The sequence below is a fragment of the Canis lupus genome, chromosome 7 (genome assembly GCF_048164855.1).
Source record: "Canis lupus baileyi chromosome 7, mCanLup2.hap1, whole genome shotgun sequence".
Taxonomy (NCBI): domain Eukaryota; kingdom Metazoa; phylum Chordata; class Mammalia; order Carnivora; family Canidae; genus Canis; species Canis lupus.
The window spans coordinates 2,195,420-2,212,963 of record NC_132844.1 but is presented as its reverse complement, the minus strand read 5'-3'; the positions used below and the strand labels follow the sequence as shown (position 1 = coordinate 2,212,963).

At 44.8% G+C, this 17,544-nt stretch overlaps 1 protein-coding gene and 1 long non-coding RNA gene across 10 annotated transcripts in view; one reads left to right on the top strand and one right to left on the bottom strand.

The window, feature by feature from the left end:
* HS3ST5 (heparan sulfate-glucosamine 3-sulfotransferase 5) overlaps nucleotides 1–17,544 on the bottom strand; it is a 255,230-nt gene that overhangs the window by 163,062 nt on the left and 74,624 nt on the right. The window contains exon 1 of one of the 7 annotated variants that reach the window (XM_072831689.1): nucleotides 4,718–4,775. The exons of the other annotated variants lie outside the window; for them this stretch is intronic. The gene's annotated coding sequence lies outside the window, so the exon portion shown is untranslated. Of the gene's footprint in view, nucleotides 1–4,717; nucleotides 4,776–17,544 lie in introns of those variants that run through there. 7 annotated transcript variants of the gene reach the window in all.
* LOC140636472 (uncharacterized) lies at nucleotides 9,742–15,365 on the top strand. 3 transcript variants are annotated; one of them, XR_012033656.1, is made up of 5 exons: nucleotides 9,742–10,999; nucleotides 11,889–11,938; nucleotides 12,381–12,479; nucleotides 12,699–12,763; nucleotides 14,868–15,365. It is a non-coding gene; the product is annotated as an uncharacterized lncRNA (long non-coding RNA). The 3 variants fall into 3 exon arrangements; XR_012033655.1 differs by having other exon boundaries at nucleotides 9,742–11,112; XR_012033654.1 differs by lacking the exons at nucleotides 12,381–12,479; nucleotides 12,699–12,763 and having other exon boundaries at nucleotides 9,742–11,112.

The following is a 17,544-nucleotide window of genomic DNA, read 5'->3' as shown; positions in this document are numbered from 1 at the left end:
CCGGGCGTCCCTACCCAAAGGTTTTCATTTTGTCTATCCACATGGAAAGAAATCTGACCAAACGAGGGGTTGCTCTAGGTTTTCAACTAACACCCTGCATGCAAATCAGATAAAATACTAATTAACAAGGAGGGTAGTTATAGGAAAGAGAAGTAGAGACACAAAACACAAGTGCTGTCAGAAAATAAACTTTCTAATACTGTACCTGCTTATCACAGAATCCACATACATATAGGATTATACATAGACTTTTAGAATCCCAAGCTTTTTATAATTCTTCTACTTTGAGCATATCTTAGCAACTACGAAAGGATAATCATGACAGAGGAAACAAAGTTCACTGCTACAGAAACACTAAGGATCGGTCTCATTACAGGAGACAAATCTATTCCAAGGAAGAGGATGCTTGATGATGGTTTACTGGATGAGTCAAACTCCCCCATGTCCTAAATGGAGACCTTCTGGAAAACGCTAACGGCTCGCCGCTGCTAAAAGATCGAGAACGTCTCCGACCCTAGTCTTAGAACGGGCACCGGGTCTCATCAGGGAGAGGGGCCTACGGGGGAAGTAATAGGGCAGCTGGATCACAGCTCCAGCTCCGCTCGTCTGCGCTTCTCAGGCCACAGGCACGAAGCTGGAGTTAGGGTCTGAAACCAGGAGAGGAGAACCACGGCTGGTTTGCCCCCTACACCCGGCCCTGGCCTCTACTTCGGCAGCTGGTGGGACTCCTCCGTGTCTTTGAGAAATGACAGCGGGGACAGACTACTGACGGTCGTACCTGAGAGGCTGTCCTATTCTTAGAGCCTCCTTTCTGGGTGTAGGGGTTTAATATGCAGAAAAAAAAAAGTAAAACCATAGTCACTAAAACTGACTTAGGTAGACAGCAGGCACTTGTCCACCCAATAGTTCGGGGGCGCCTTTGCCAAAGCCCCGAGGATATAAAGATTCTCAAATGATCTGCAAGTGCACAACCTTGTTCATTGGCTTCTTTGAATGGTTTCCAGTCAATTCTCAAGCTTTTACACACAGACAGGCATCTTCCTTACTCCCCATGCCACCAGCAACTCTTTCCTTTTAATAAATTTATTTTTTATGGGTGTTCAATTTGCCAACATATAGAATATCACCCAGTGCTCATCCCGTCAAGTGCCCCCCTCAGTGCCCGTCACCCAGTCACCCCCACCCCCCGCCCACCTCCCGTTCCACCCCCCCCAGTTCGTTTCCCAGAGTTAGGAGTCTCTCATGTGCTGTCTCCCTCTCTGATATTTCCCACTCATTTTTTTTTTTTAACTCTTTACTAAAGTGACGTTGGGAGCTGCCCAGTGGAACTTCCTCCATTCCCTGTGCTTGAATTAGTGGCTTCCTAGTCTTTCACTCTAATCAAAGCCCTGCACGCTTCCCGACCTGGGGGAGGACCAGCTTTCCACCTCATGGTGTACAACTCCTTACGGCTGCCTTTTTTTTTTTTTTTTTCATTCATTAACCCCCAGATTCATAAATCACTAATTTGTCATCAAAGTTTGCTAAGCTTGGCTCTTTTCAATTTATTTTTAATTCCCATCTGAGAATGTCTCAATGAGAGGAAAGGACCCAAAATATTTCAATGTTAAAAGCAAAGAATGTCAGGTGTGGGGGTGATTGGGAAGAGGATATATCTGGTAGACGTTCACTGGTGGTGGAAAATAGTTCTTGGAATTATTGAAATCATCCTTTGTCACTAAACATAAGACAATGTTGTTGTTCTGATTTAAATGCTTCCTGAAAAATGGGAGTAGACTCACAAATATATTTTTGTAATTTAAAGTGTAAAAAAAAAAAAAAAAAAAAAAAGCCCACCATGTAATCTGGACTCCCTTCTCTATGTAATTATAGTCATTTTCTAAAGTGTCTGGTATGAAAACACAGACCATACTGTAGTTTTCAGTAATATCTTATGAAAAGAGCATCTCAGAGCTTAAAATCCAGTGCGCTGTTCTCCATGCGGCGGCACCCCAAACTACCTACGACGTTGGCTCTTTGGATGCAAGTAGGGGTCATGTCACGACGGAAGCCAAAGGTGGCCTGGACCAACCTAGAGCATCGCTCCAGCACCGTCCCCGGACCTGCCGTGTTGCCAGAGTAACAGAGGAGAGTGAGGGCATCTGCCCGACTGGTTTTGATATCAGTGGATTAGACAATCAAAGCCATGCATCACCACCGAAGAGACATGTACTAAGCAGAGGTGGATTAAAAAACAGAAAAGACATCACGAGGTGCCTCACGGCCTTTAAGAGAGACCTCTCTCAGTTCTTTAAGCTATGCCTAAATATTTAAAGCAACACCAGATTGTTTTAGACGACAAGGAAAATATCTGATCTCCCTATTCTTGCCAGGCCCTGTATCTCTAACCTCCAAAGACAATAACTGCTTTCTAAAAATCACCCATTTTGAGAAATCTTGCTTGGACAGTTTAGTGTGGAAAAGTCAAAATGTTCTTTTAGGCAGTTATATGCTTAATCGGGTCAAGAACAGATAAACATTGTTAATGTTTCCCTTTTTTTTCTTCTCATTTTCTCCATGCTTTGCCTCTGTTATTTCTTGTACTACCTCTGAAGCAATATTTTCCTTCTTATCTACTTTTATTATACATTCTCTCTACAACCATCCAGGGTTTCTTTTTTTTATTAATTTTTTTAAAGCAGATATCCACCAAGAAAGATAACTTTTCCATTCAACTTTTCTATCATGAAGGATTCTCAGGTCTTATCAGGTAAAGTCATAATGTGGAAATTTATCCACCTAGTAATAAGATCTCAGGTAATATCCCTTCACTATATTGATTTTGCAAAATGCCACAATTTTTTTTTTCTTTTTTTTTGGCCAGACTTCAAAGTGCAGTGATGGCTCTGCATAGGCGATTTTGAGAAGGCGTGTTAAGATGTCTCCGACTAAACGAGGCTAGGGAGATCATATGGGCATGTGAAATAGAGAACTGCTGCAATAAGGAAAGAATTGCCACATCGTGGCATGACCACATCCAAGGGGTATACACATAGTCATTTTCCCAAAAAAGTCAGTTAAAAATGTGTACTTCTCAGAAAGACATAAAATGACTAAATAATCTAGATTAATTCTCCTTTCTAGATTGTAACATCCATCAGCACCAAGGTCAACATATAGTCTGTAGCTTTATTATCACTTACAGCTTTAGTACTTGAAATGTGACTAGTCCAAAGTGGGATGTGCTTCAAGTAAAAAGTACCCACTGGATTTTAAAGATTCAGTGGAAAAAGAAAAGAATATAAAATATCTTAAGAACTTCAACATTGATTACATGCCAAAATAATAATATTGGATAATATTGGATAATACTATCATATCCATATTTGGATAATATTGGATATATTTGAAACACATTATTGAATATATGTTTGCCTGTTTATTCTTACCTTTTTATTTTTATTTTTTTAAGATTTTTGTTTATTTATTCATGAGCGACACAGAGAGAGAGGCAGAGACACAAGTAGAGGGAGAAGCAGGCTCCATGCAGGGAGCCCGATGTGGGACTCGATCCTGGGACCCTGGGGTCACGTCCTGAGCCAAAGGTAGACGCTCAACCACTGAGCCACCCGGGTGTCCCATATTCTTACCTTTTTTAAAGGTGGCTACTAGAAAATTGGTTCACAATGTATTTCTACTACGCAGTACTTGTCTAAAGAACTGCGCATTATGTGTTAAATGAACAATGGGCAAACGCATATTTGAATGAACGAAAGGGGCCTCCATCTAGAGTTAACACTACTTCACTTCTGATAGAATGACATTCAAGAAAAATAGGTCAACAACTGCGGTAGACTTTACCGAGGTCACCAACTCCCCACCTCTTCCAGCATCTATGTGCCCTGCCACGTGTCTTTGTAATCTCTCCTGATAAGGACACAGAATGTCTTCTACTCCTTTTCTACTCCTCCTCTCCTGTGGGTTTGGTCATGTGGCTTGTTTTGATCAATGAAACATTAGAGACCCAAGGCTTGAACAATGCTGGCACTATTGACTCTGCTCTCCGGTGCTTCCGCTAGTGTCGTGGGACCTTGCCCAGGGAGAAAGACGGGAGACGTGCAGAACAGAACCAAGCTGCCCCAGTAGAGCCCAGGCCAATCCCCGGCTGATTCCCAGCCCCATGAGCAAGCAGCAGAGATCATCACAGCTACCGGCGCAGCACGGCCTACGTCCGCCAACTCCAGATGACCCAGAGAACCGTGTGCTAGGTACGTGCTTATTTTTGTACGCTGCCAAGATGTTGTGGTTCTTACCCAGCCTCTTCTGAGATACCCCCTGCTACAGAAGGGCAACCTTCCTAACCGAGCTTTCATTTTTTAATGTGACAAATCACACTGGAAACCTTAAGGCACACATGAAAACCTGCCCCTCTCCAACCTCTCAGATAAAATATATTTGGCCACGATGGCAAGTATGAGAACTAGAGAAGATTTCTACAAGGAGCTGGATAAGTTCATCCCAGAGGTATAACTCACTGGGCATCAGGGAGAGTTTTAGGGCAAGCATCAGCAAGAATGCTAGAACTTAAATGGAATTAGCACAACATGATTCTTATTTTTCCAAGCAAATGGTGGATTTGTTTAAAAGGCCCCTCCTATGGTTGTTCCTAGGTCTTTTGCTATTGGGGAAAAGCTATTAATATATGAATACTCCCAGATTATTATTTTTTTTATCTCACTGCTTGTTGAAGATGGTACAGGCTGTCCACACGAATCACTCCATACCCTCCCCTCAACATGCTCCCGAGAAGGTCCCACTAGGGCCTGGTGGGTTCTTTGGGCTTCTGTGATGCTCAGAAAGAATGTTGACAATGACAGAGAACTGGAATTATGGGTAGAAAAGTAGAAAGGAAAGATTAGGAGAATTGTGTCTTCTTTTAAAAGACAAAATGCAGAAGATCTGGGATGGTAGAGGGTTTGTGAAGAAGTTTTAAACGAGAGGACTCAGAAACAGTGAAGTCCTAAGGGATCATGGTTGGAAAAGGAAGGAGGAGGGCACCTGGATGACTCAGTGGTTGAGCATCTGCCTTTGGTTCAGGTCATGACCCCGGGGTCCCGGGATCAGTCCCACGTGGGGCTCCCTGCATGGAGCCTGCTTCTCCCTCTGCCTGTCTCTGCCTATCTCTCTCTCTCTGTCTCTCTCTCTCTCTGGGTCTCTCATGAATAAATAAATAAAATCTTAAAAAAGAAAAAGAAAAACCCAAAGAGAACAAAAACACAAAAATCACCAACAACCCTGAATTAAAAAGTAAACTCCGATCTTCTACTACAACCCACGTTCACATACTGGGGTCGCGGGACAGGAACCGTCCCGGCACATAGGATTCAACGACAATCCCTTTTCTGATTTCCGTTTCCCTCTAATCAGAGTTCCCAACTAGAAGCCACGCTCATCCACGTGTTCTATTCCTTTTCCGTCATCTCCATCCCGGAACTGGCGATCCACTCAGCTGCGGGTTATTGTTTCTCATCCTGGCAAACCCCGCCCCGAGGTCTCAGCTCTGCTGTGGCTTGTCCCGTGGCCAAACGGGCTTCTCCCGCGGTCGAGACTTGGACACGCGAGGCCCGAGGCGGGTGCGCTCACCGGTCGTGGCCTGGGCTCGAACCGGGACGACCGGGCACTCAGGCCAGGACGCTGCACCCAGGGGCCACTACCGAGTAGGCCGTTTTCCACTGGTTCCTTAGTGACCGAAACAAAACTACGGATCTTCATGAGAAATGAGAGACAGGTAAACCGAGGAGGGACACATTTTTAAAAAGTAGACAATGAACTTGAGGTCTACGCGGAGCCTGAGGAAAGAGTGACAGACGAGTATGACCTTGAAGAAAGCACGAAAGCTTCTACCGACGGTTGGTAACACACAGACCTGGGGATTTCAAAACATCGGAGCAGATTTTGTCGAGAAACTTCCATGTTTAAAAGTTTGATAGTCGAAAATAAACTTAAGAAACTCCTTGGGGTAAGCACCTTGTTTTCCAGTCATTATTCAGTTTTTTCTAGTGCCCTTGAACACTGTTTCCTCCCATATTTGCAATTCTCTCCTTTGATATCTGCATTTTTTTCAGTTTCATATGCTGGACTGCTTAGCCCGTGAAAACAAAGCAGAGTTAGAAACTTTAATTTTATTTGTTTTCGAAGTCCATGAAAAATCACGTTACTAACTGAATTTAAAAGCCTAGCCTTGGGGCACCTGGACGGTTCGGCTGGAGGAGAGTGCAGCCCATCCGGGGTCATGTGTTGTGAGCACCGCGTCGGCATAGAGTTTACTTAAATAAAAAATAACCCCAAAGACTAAAAGCCTAAGCTTGTTTTATTCACAACCGTATAAGAAGTAGTCACAACGGGTTTCATCAATCACACCTTTGTAGAGATGCTGACCGTTTGGGGGGAAGCAGATGTCCAGTGAAGAGCTGAAGATGAAAGAACTACTAATCTTTGATTGGAACACCAATGCAATATTGGTACAAAATATGAAATATTGCTGTAAAAGCTGCATCTCTGCATAAGAAAGCAAGCGCTAATGTTCGTTATAGAAAGTTCTGTTCAGGGATCCCTGGGTGGCGCAGCGGTTTGGCGCCTGCCTTTGGCCCAGGGCGCGATCCTGGAGACCCGGGATCGAATCCCACGTCGGGCTCCCGGTGCATGGAGCCTGCTTCTCCCTCTGCCTGTGTCTCTGCCTCTCTCTCTCTCTCTGTGTGTGACTATCATAAATAAATAAAATTAAAAAATAAAAATTAAAATAAAAAAAAAAAAAAAAAGAAAGTTCTGTTCACTTTTCAAGATTCACCCAGCAAGGGCAGCCTGGGTGGCTCAGCGATTTAGCGCCGCCTTCAGCCCAGGGTGCGACCCCGGGGTCCTGGGATCGAGTCCCCCGTCGGGCTCCCTGCACGGAGCCTGCTTCTTCCTCTGCCTGTGTCTCTGCCTCTCTGTGTGTCTCTCATGAATAAATAAATAAAATCTTTAAAAAAAAAAAAAAAAAGATTCACCCAGCAAATAATCCAGGTATTTACGAGACAGCCTGAAAAGACTGTATGGTCACTAGACTGCTGTGCACCACTTCATCTGGCTGATGGTTCATGCACTCATCAAATATTTATTGAACACCTGCTATGGGGCCAGGAAGGCTGTAGAGATTCTACTAAGGAAAACCAGACAAAGGCTGTTTTTTCATGAAGCTAACATCTAATGATTCAGACAATTTAAAAATGTGTCGGGGCATGTGGCCGGCTCAGCAAGAGCACGTGACTCTTGATTTTGGGGCTGTGGGTTCGAGCCCCATGTTGGGTGCAGAGATCACCTAAATAAGCTTAAACTTAAAAAAAAAAAAAAGCTTTAAAAAGAGGCAAGTTTGTAGGAAAATAAAAACTGAAATAACTGAAAAACAATGACAATCCTTACTTTCCACGGTTCCGACGTGCACAAATTCCAATTACTATGGTACCGTGTGCAAAGCAAGGATCGCCTGCCTGTCGCATATCATCAGCTGTTTCCATCCCAAAAGCAGAATTTTTAAGCCTAAGGTAATGTTTATTTGATCTTACATCTACTCTGACTTGTTTTTCAACGTTTTTTTTGTGTGTGTCTATGCTACGTGGGCCCATCTGTGATACTTTTGGTGGATAGCAAAGGATAGCAAGAGGGCCGCCCAGCTTCTCAGAGTCTTGTCAAGACTGGCCCATTTAATCAGTGAGATACAGGAGATAATCTCCTTGTGATTTACTCTTTACAAATGTATTACATACCAAAGAAAGTCAACTTTCACAAATTCACTGCCTGTGTCTATGCTTTTTTTTTTTTTTTAAATACTCTTTTAGCCCATACATGCTAATCAATAATTAACCGTTGAGGCCCAAGGGAAGCTCTTACACGTTTTCCTTCTAGAAACCATCTATTACTTGTACTTTCATCGTCTCAACAAATGCCTTTATTCAATCAGGCATTCACAGTTACAAGAAATAATTGTTTGGAGTGGCGATTGAGGTATAAAGCAGAAACAGAAGTCCTTGTCACTCCTTAAATACAATCTTGTTACTCCACCCCTTAGAGCTCCGTTCTGGTGGGGGGGGGGCGGGGGCACCGTGAAGTCCATGAATGCTCCCTTCAGGACTAAGGTATGCATTCCCCCAACTTGTAAGTGTGCTGACACAGGCAGCTCAGGGCGGCGGCGCTCCCCTCCTGGCATTGCCCTTGGCTGAAGGCAACTGCCCTCCCCAAGGCAGGCCTCTTCCTCAAGAGTTGGTTTATATCCAGTGACTGGTTAACATCAGACACAAAGGCCAAGACCCATTCCTCAATTTAGGACAACTCTGAGATCCAGCCAGGTGAAGAGCTCTCGTGATAACCGGGGCCTGTGTTGGGACCCTCTGTCCAATTCGGTTTCCTTCAATTGCTGTTGTTCTCAAACACATCCCCAAATCCCACGTACACCAATATCCCACGGAGCATGTTCTAGGAAACGCGAAGGAGGACACCGCACCGTATAAAAAAAAAAAGATAACTAACATAAAAATGAACCAATACGAACCTGAAGTATTTGTATATCCCCACCAATCTGAGTGATTCTTATTCAATTTACAAGTGAGGAAATAATATTATGTAATAGTACCTTCCACAAAAACTTATGAGAGAAACATTAATCATTGTTTAAGACTGAAATTCAGGAAATACTTTGAATTCTCTAAATGCTTCTCAGAAAATAGATTTTAGGGATTTTTTTTTTTTAAGATTTTAGTTATTTATTTGAGATAGAGCGAGAGAGAGCGAGCATGAGCTGGGGGAGGGGGAAGCAGAGGAAGAGGGAGAAGCAGACTCCCGCCGAGCGGAGAGCCCAACTTGGGGCTGGATCCCAGGACCCTGGGATCATGCATGATCTGAGCTGAAGACAGATGCTTAATCTGGTTGGCCCTAAAATTTTTTTTTAAAGATCCATTTACTTATTTATTTGAGAGAGAGAGAGAGAGTGCAAGTGGGAGGGAGAGGCAGAGGGAGGAAGAGAGAGAATCTCAAGCAGACTCCCTGCTGAGCGTGAAGGTACAACCCCGAGGTCATGACTTGGGCTGATACCAAGAGTCCGACGTGCAAGGGACTAAGCCACCCTGCTGCCCCGGATATAAAATGTTTTATAATTCAAGTACATCATAATGATGAAACGGGAAGGAACTAAACGGAATACAAATAAATACGACGTTAAGATGCGAGTCCTTCTGAAGCTAACAACGAATGTGCTATACTTTCATATTTTACGTTTCATTGACTAGACGACGAAGGAGATAAAGATTTAGCAGAGAAAGAGGATTCACCAAGTACACGTGACCATCACAAACCTACTGTCAGCTTTGGCATGAAGCGAGGGACATGTTGTCTTCTCTCGGGTTAAAGTTTGGCTTGTTGTCTTTAAGCGTTAATTTCAAACTTACACGGTATAATTTCATTCCGGGTAAATACGTGGATTATTGGAGGGAACAGCCACAGAAAACTTGCTTAGTATCTGCATTAGTGGAATTCGGTGGCAGATGCTCTCATCCGTTGAGAATTTCACTTGCTTACTCGTGACCTTAAAGGTGAGTATTTAGAAGCGTTGGGGAGGCAGAAGTCTTTCTCAAGTGTTTTGAGTGAGTAAATGGAGCAGGGAATGGAAAGAATGTCTATGAAATGACTACTATCAGCAAAACATCGGAAGCACGAGCCAAGAGCCTACGAAATGGAATTTTTGGCATTAAGACCCAAGTTCCAAGAAATGCCTTCATGACATCCCAACTCCATTCTGTTAGCACTGGAAGAGGACTACGGCAGTGGGGGTACGTTCTTGAACCAGAGGAAAAGTAACGCACCAGAAGCATAAAACGGGGATGACGTTGCCACTGCTGTAGCATCAACGCGGGAGAGTGGTTCGGAAACCGCATCTCAGTTCGAAAGCGAAGCACTTTCTTCAAACGAAATCTTCTGTGTGAGCCCAAGATGCACAACAGGGAGAAGGAGGACTAGCTCTGCTTGAAGTCGCAGGGAGTGGCTGGGGATGTTAGCCGTGCGGACCCCCTCACACCCTGAGATACGACCGAAGCCCTCCCAGGACCCCACGGAGCAGACTGTGAAAACCAACGGGGGGTATGAGGAAACTCTCAACCACGAGCACCGGAGGGAACAGGTTATTCAAAGTTTTTGTTGCTTCCCAGCATCGTTTTCCCAATTCCCCTTCCTAACAGTACCTCGAAATGCTGAGTACGTATTCTGGATGGATTCGACACCCTTCTTGACTCTGGAAAGTGGCTCGTGTTTGGCTTACGCCAGTCACCATATCCCATCTCCAGGCCACACTAGTTGGTTCAGCGGGGAGTACGCGGTGCAGCTCGGGTAATCAGAGCTGTGAGCATCAGGTCCCAGTGGCTGGTCTTTATTTTTTGGTTGTTTTGGTTTTGAATCCTAACAGCGAAGTGGACTCTCTTTTGTGCTAGATTTGTACCTGAAAGCACATAGGCCCAGAAGCTGCCGAACTGTTATATTGTGACAATAATGGAAAAGGCTCCCCAAATGGAGCCAACCATGGAGGAAATGGCACTGAGAACTAGAGACAGCCATTCCGGGGAATTCATCTGAGCTACTGGTCAAGAGTTGCCTGAAACCAGTCTGACTTCTCAGTTCCATGAAAATAAATTTCCTTTTTTTTTTTAAGATTTTATTTGTAAGTAACCTCTACAGCCAACGTGGGGCTCGAACCTACAACCCTGAGATTGATCAAGAGTCACATGCTCCACCGACTGCACCAGCCAGATGCCCTTCTTTTTTTTTTTTTCCTTTTTTAAGATTTTATTTATTTATTCATGAGAGACACACAGAGAGAGGCAGAGACACAGGCAGAGGGAGAAGCAGGCTCCCTGCAGGGAGCCCGACGCGGGACTCAATCCCGGGACCCCAAGGTCCTGGCCTGGGCTGAAGGCAGACGCTCAACCGCTGAGCCCCCCAGGTGCCCTTCCTTTATCCTTTAAACTATCTTCTGACTGGGTTTTCTGTTATAACAGGAAAATATGTAACTGGTGTCTATTGTACCCCAGCACCTACAAGAGGACCTAACACATAGTGAGTAGCTTGGCAAATATTTGTTGACTGAATGAGTTAAGAGTTAGAACATGGGTTCTAATCCCAGTTTTGCTCCTGACAATTCATTTAACTACTCCAGGTCGTACGTCCTTTACTGGTAAAACCAAAGGGTCGCTCAGATTGTGCTGGAAAGTCCATCTCTGCTCCAACGCTCTGAGGCTCTCTGTGCCTTTGTGCTGATGATTTCTCATATATTTGCTCCTCAGCCAACTTGCAGAGGTTTGAGAATTAATGCATTGATTCAATTATGTGCAAGTTTAGCCCTGAGGATTTTTCATTAACTGTGGGTTAAGGTGGTCCTGGTCCTCCCTCCGCCGACGGCCTCAGTGTGAAATTATGGTGACCCACAGCGGGGAAGCTGTATGTTGGAGACTAGGAATGGAGGATCCATGGGAGTCAAAGCTGGGTTATTATTATTATTTGCTTAAGAGTTTCCTGAACATCTGTGGAAGGGGATGAGTGTAAGTTCTAGATGATTGCCAAGAGAAAACCGTATTATTTGAGGGTAATTGCAGGGATACGTGGAATTCTTAATCAGAATTTTAGAATAGTGTGAGTCTGTGAGCAGAATGTATTAGAAATGGAAAGGAGTGCTTTTTGGGGGGGAAAAAAGAAAATGTGATCCACCTATAAAGCCTCACCAACGTAAGGTTGGCCCTGTCTGAGGCACGTCAAAGCACCATCATGTTTGGACCTTTGGCAGATAAGATGGGAGCAAAATCTCAGTCCTTTCTTTATAAGCCTCCATCTTTCAGGTCGTTCTCCGTTACGTCCCCATCTGGAGCAGATTCAACAGAAATAGGAGGTAAGTGAGCCACATACACAGTTTTATATTTTCCAACAGCCACATTAAAAGCAAGTAGAGAGACATGGGTGGAGTTAATTTTAGTAATCTATTTTATTTAACCCCATATACCCCAAATATTATCATTCTGGCACGGGCTCAATGCAAGAAGTTACTAATGAGATATTTATTATTATTATTATTATTATTATTATTATTATTATTAATATTCCAGTGCTCCATCTTAGGAATCTGAAACTACGGGACATTCGATTCAGAGTTGAGGGTATTTCAAGCGCTCGGTAGCCTCCTAGGCGTGTAGGGATCGACAGAGATCAAGAGGACAGTTGCCTCCTCCTGAGTTTTGGGTGGTGTTCTTTGCGCTGGGTGGACTTTGGGGTATGAAGCAGGTGCACGCTGCAGCTGAAATCTGAGGAGCCGGCCTGTCTTTTCTCCTGGGCAGGAGGGGGCTCATGCTCCCTCGTCCGGGCCGGGGGCTGGGCCCATAAGCTTGGACGGTGCACCCCGTGCAGCTGGAAGCTACTTGACGACTCCGTGCAGGGTAACGGCGGGGCCCCCCTCGTGCTTTAGGTCCTGGGCCGCCTCCCTGGCTTCGGGACGTTCCCCGGGGGGCCAGCTCGTGGTTTAGACGCCCCCCTTCCCGCCCGCAGTCCCTCTTCCCTGTCGCCTTAGCAGACGGCAGCCCTCTGCCCTGGGCCGCAGGGGAGCAACGGGCAAGGAGACACAGAGATGCTCACACTTGCCTTGGGCCTCTTCACAGGCGGTGACATGGGTCACAGGGAAGCAAGCAGGGGACCGAGCAGGACAGAAACAAGAGGGAAGAAGGTGAGCAGAGTGAGGAGACAGTGTCTGACACGGGCCTCCTTCCCCGGGCTCCCTGGGGACAGGCCACACCCGGACCCGATGTGGGCTTCGGGAGGACGGGTGGTCAGGACAGGCAGGCTCCAGAAGATTTCCTGGCCCAGGAGTCTGGGCGAGGAGCAGAGCCACCACCGTGGGGGGAGCCTCGAGGCCACGTCCCCACCTGTCCGCCCCCCCAGATGCTGGAGCCCTGCAAAGACGGGAGCGTCCCACGACTTCCTACCACGCTGGCGGGCTCCCCAGGCGGCAGGAGAGTTCTCGGGTGGGCCGTGCCGAGCTCCGCGCTCGGCCTGCACAGCTGCGTCCGTGGACCGGGACCCGCCACAGCCGGGGCACCAGCTGAGGTCACGGCCCGTGACAAAGCTATCCCCGCATGAGCGACACTGGCCTAGCCGCCCGTCCAGAGGGAGGAGTGCACAGGGTCGGCTTCGGCGTGGGGGGCACGATGGGCAGTGGGGGCTGCGCAGAGCCAGGTCAGGGCCTACCACAGGTTCCTGACCCAGGGAAACAGACATTTTTGGGAAAAAAAAAATATACCAAATGCTAGGTACTATCTAAGCTCTTGACAAATAGCTCCCTTACTTCACATATAGCCCTATGATGTAGGAACTGTTCTTAGCACCCCTCTTCACATATGACGACCCCGAGTCATAAAGAGGCTAAAAGTCACTCGGAAAGGGCAGCGGCAGGATTTGAACCCAGGCAATTAGGGTTTACCGGGCGGCTCACACACCTGTGTCAGGTCACAGGCTGCACAAGACTCAGGAACTGATGGAAGGAATATCCTGGTTGGGGGAACCTGTACGTTTGCTGTCAAGGTCCTGGACACTAAGTAACTTGTGTCCACGCTCTGCCCTGGTCTTTAATCCCCGTATTTGCATACGTCTTACCTGTGAACCTCTTTTTAATAAGTTATCATGAACTTGAAATCCAAACACAATGTGCTTGAGTCTGTCTTCCAAAAAATTGAACAGCTGAGCCATTAAATGCAGAGGCTCCCAACTGCCTTTCCTTATTCACAGATGAAAGACGGTGACTGGGATGAGTGCCTTCACCCGCACGTACCCTCCCCCTGGAGAGCTGATCTGACCCCGGGGGAAGGGCATGAGGAGTCCTCTCCAGATTCAGACCTTTAAGGCCCAAGATTCCCTGCTGAAATCCTGGGTCCCAACCAATTTTTAGAAAAAATTTGAATTCAGATTAAAAAAAAAAATAGATCTAAAGGACCAATGGCCCACTATCTTGGGCAGCAGGGTTAGCACCATGGGATGAACACCAGCAGGGCAGTCCAATGCCATACAAAGATTCTGAGGCATTAGGGGGACATCTGGGGACAGGGAACCCTTTCCCGGTGCCCCTACAACTATAATTGCAGCCCTGTTTGCCCGATCTCCCTGTCCTGGCTCCCAATCCTTGCTGGAAGGCAATTTCCCCCCGATTTAAAAGCCGCTGGCTGGCCTGACCTCTCGCTATATTCCTTGAACTGCCTGGGGTCCCTACCTTTGATCTTCCTCGCTCTGATCTGTTCTGCCCACACTGATGTCTATTTGGTAAGGCTCTTTGATTCCAGCTGAACTGTTATCTGAAATCATAGAGACAATAGAACTAATAAAGACATGAGGTCTGAAGTGGAGACGACGTGGGAAGCTCAGATTTACAGGGAGGCTCTGGGCAAGAGACTTTATGCCTTCGTGGCTCAGATTCTCCCTGGGAGGTAGTAAAGGTGGGTTCTCGGGTGTAACGCGCACCTGGGCCTCATCACAGTGTCTGAGCAGTTAGGTTGACGTTAACGGTTAATGTGATTGTTGTGAGCGTTCTCTGCCGTGAGCCTCCATCCTCCCAGGTCTCTCCTCAGTACCCTTCACAGATCAACCACTACATGTGCCGGACTAACCAGCAATCAGTTCTGGGTTACCTGAGTCCTTTCCCACAGCCAATCAAAACGTGCGTCCTTAATCCTTTCGGGCAGCATTTTTGGGGAAGATGTTTCTGTATCTGTAATGATAACATGCTTGCTTTTTCATCAATCTCTACGGCTCTACAGTAAATGTAATGACTTTTTTTGCAGTTCTTTTTAATACTCGGCATCATTGGAATGCTGGCTTCTTATGACTGCATCGTGTGTCCGCCCGCAGACTGTACCTACCCACGGCAAATGGTATCTCTTGGTGTTCTGTGCGCCCATAAATCATCCTGTTTTGCACAATGTAAGAATTCAATGAGAACCTGTCGACCGACCAGTCCTTTCACATAAAGGAGAAGACAAAGCTCCTCGTTCCCTATCCCAGGGTGCCTCACCTTGCCCAGCCCCTACAGAAAAGTGTTTCTGCCTCCACATTCCTTCACTGAACCCGCAGCTAGAGAGAACCTCAGTCTAGGCATGACGTTAAAATGAGAAAACACTTTTGTCCCCATAGAACTTACTGTTTCCTGTATACTCTCTCCTCGTACATTTTTCTGCCAGAAATTTCTTTCTCTAGGAAATGAATACTGCTTTCAATAAAATTCCATTAAGTGGATATCATGCACTTCTGATTCCTATAAGAAAATAAAGTCTTAAAATGTCTCTGTTTGCATCATCCTGTTTTGCAGATTATTTCTAAGAATATGAAGCCACGGATCATCTAGGGCATCTTTCCATGAGATGCGATCTATGAATCAAACTACAAAACTCCTTTCTAGGACTCAATAATTCTGTCTCTGGTCTCTGGAGCACTCTATTATCATGTCTTCTAAAACTATCTTATAACACAAACTTTATTTTTTTTTTTTAAGATTTACTTATTCATGAGAGATACAGAGAGAGGCAGAGACACAGGCAGAGGGAGAAGCAGGCTCCCTACAGGGAGCCTGACATGGGACTCGATCCCAAGACCCCGGGGTCATGCCCTGGGCTGAAGGCAGCTGAAGGCAGACGCTCAACCACGGAGCCCATCAGATGCCCCAACACATACTTTTGATTAAGTTGTGCCAACACATTTCCTCTTACTATTAAAGTGAAATTGAAAGGTATTTTTTTTAATTTTTTATTTATTTATGATAGTCACAGAGAGAGAGAGAGAGAGAGGCAGAGACACAGACAGAGGGAGAAGCAGGCTCCATGCTCCGGGAGCCCGAAGTGGGATTCGATCCCGGGTCTCCAGGATCGTGCCCTGGGCCAAAGGCAGGCGCCAAACCGCTGCGCCACCCAGGGATCCCTGAAAGGTATTTTAACATTGCAAATACATTTAATTTTTTCATAACATGTACATATACCCATCTTAAAAATGACTGAAATAGCCCAACAGCAGCTACTTAACAATGAGGATGAAAGTCAAAGGAATATTAAAACTCCATGACTTGGAATGCACAGGAGATTGTGAATTATTATATTTTCAGGTTGACAGTGATTCAGGAATCTCTTTTTGTTGGGTAAGTTTTGGAGAAATGCTATCCAAAATACCTTTCTCCCCTGAAAATATGCTAAATGAATCTTCTTTTGATAACTAATGATTTTGCTATGCTTATGAATATAAGCAAGATATTACTCATAGCATTCTTAAAAATGTAGACAGCATAGGAAATCAAATTAACGTATGATGGTATCAGGTTGCTGTTGTTTCCAGTAAATGCCTAATGTTTCTTTTAATTATCACCAGTGGAGGTCGGGAAATAAGGAGTGAAAAAATGGATATCTCTGTTGGACTGTAGGTGACTGAGATTTTTACAAAATATTCAAACAATGTATAAATCTTTTTCCAGTAGATAAGCATTTAATAATTATCTAAATTAGAATCTTTTTTCAAGACCCTGGGCCTATTAGACATAGTTTTTTTGTAAAATACTTCAAGATCTTTATTAACCACTTTAATTCAGGCAATTATAACCTCCATGTTAACATTCAAAAACAGATTAAAAAAAATACTTGGAAAGAAAAAGATTTTCAGTACGGTTTGAACTCTTATTTTATGTACTCTTTTTTCTCATTAAATCTAGTTTAAAAAAAAAATTCTTAGCTAGTTAAACAGTGAATTATCCAATACTCCAGATAAGAAAAAAGCTATTTGAACTTCTAACATATCTCCTCATCTTCAAAGCTTTGGAATTTGTTATTTTCAGGTAGCTTTCCGCCAACCTTGTTTTAGATGGAATCTCATTTCTCTTAAAGTTTCCACCACTGGTTTCTAACAGAAAAAGAAAAGCTTAAAAAAAAAACTTACTGATAAAAAAAACAAAACAAAACAAAAAAAAAACAAAACAAAAAAAACTTACTGATAACCAAAGTCTCAAAATGAAGTTGTGTGAAGTCGTGTTTGTGTTTGTTTTTTTTTTTTTTTTCCATAGAAGTATTTATGGGCCACAATACTGAAAACACCCTGATGGCATCAAGGAGAGACTATAGGAGTGTGGGGGCACAGAACCACTGGTCTCCTTGCAAAACTGGGCAAAGGAGAACAGGGATTATCTTCTTCTTCTTCCCACTCCAAAGTCATCAAGTGTCAAAAGTAATTAATCAAGTGAAAAAAGCCAGATGAGAAAGACAAATTCTGGGCACTGTCAATCCCACATGGAATCTCAAACAACAACAACGAAATCAAACTCATAGAAACAGAGTAGAAGAGTGGTTGCAGGGTGGGGAAAATATGGAGAGGAGGGTAAAAGGGTACAAACTTTCTTCTAGACGATAAATAAGGCCTGAGGATCTAATATAAAATGTGATGACTACAGTTGGTAACACCGCACTGCATAATTGAAATTTGCTATGA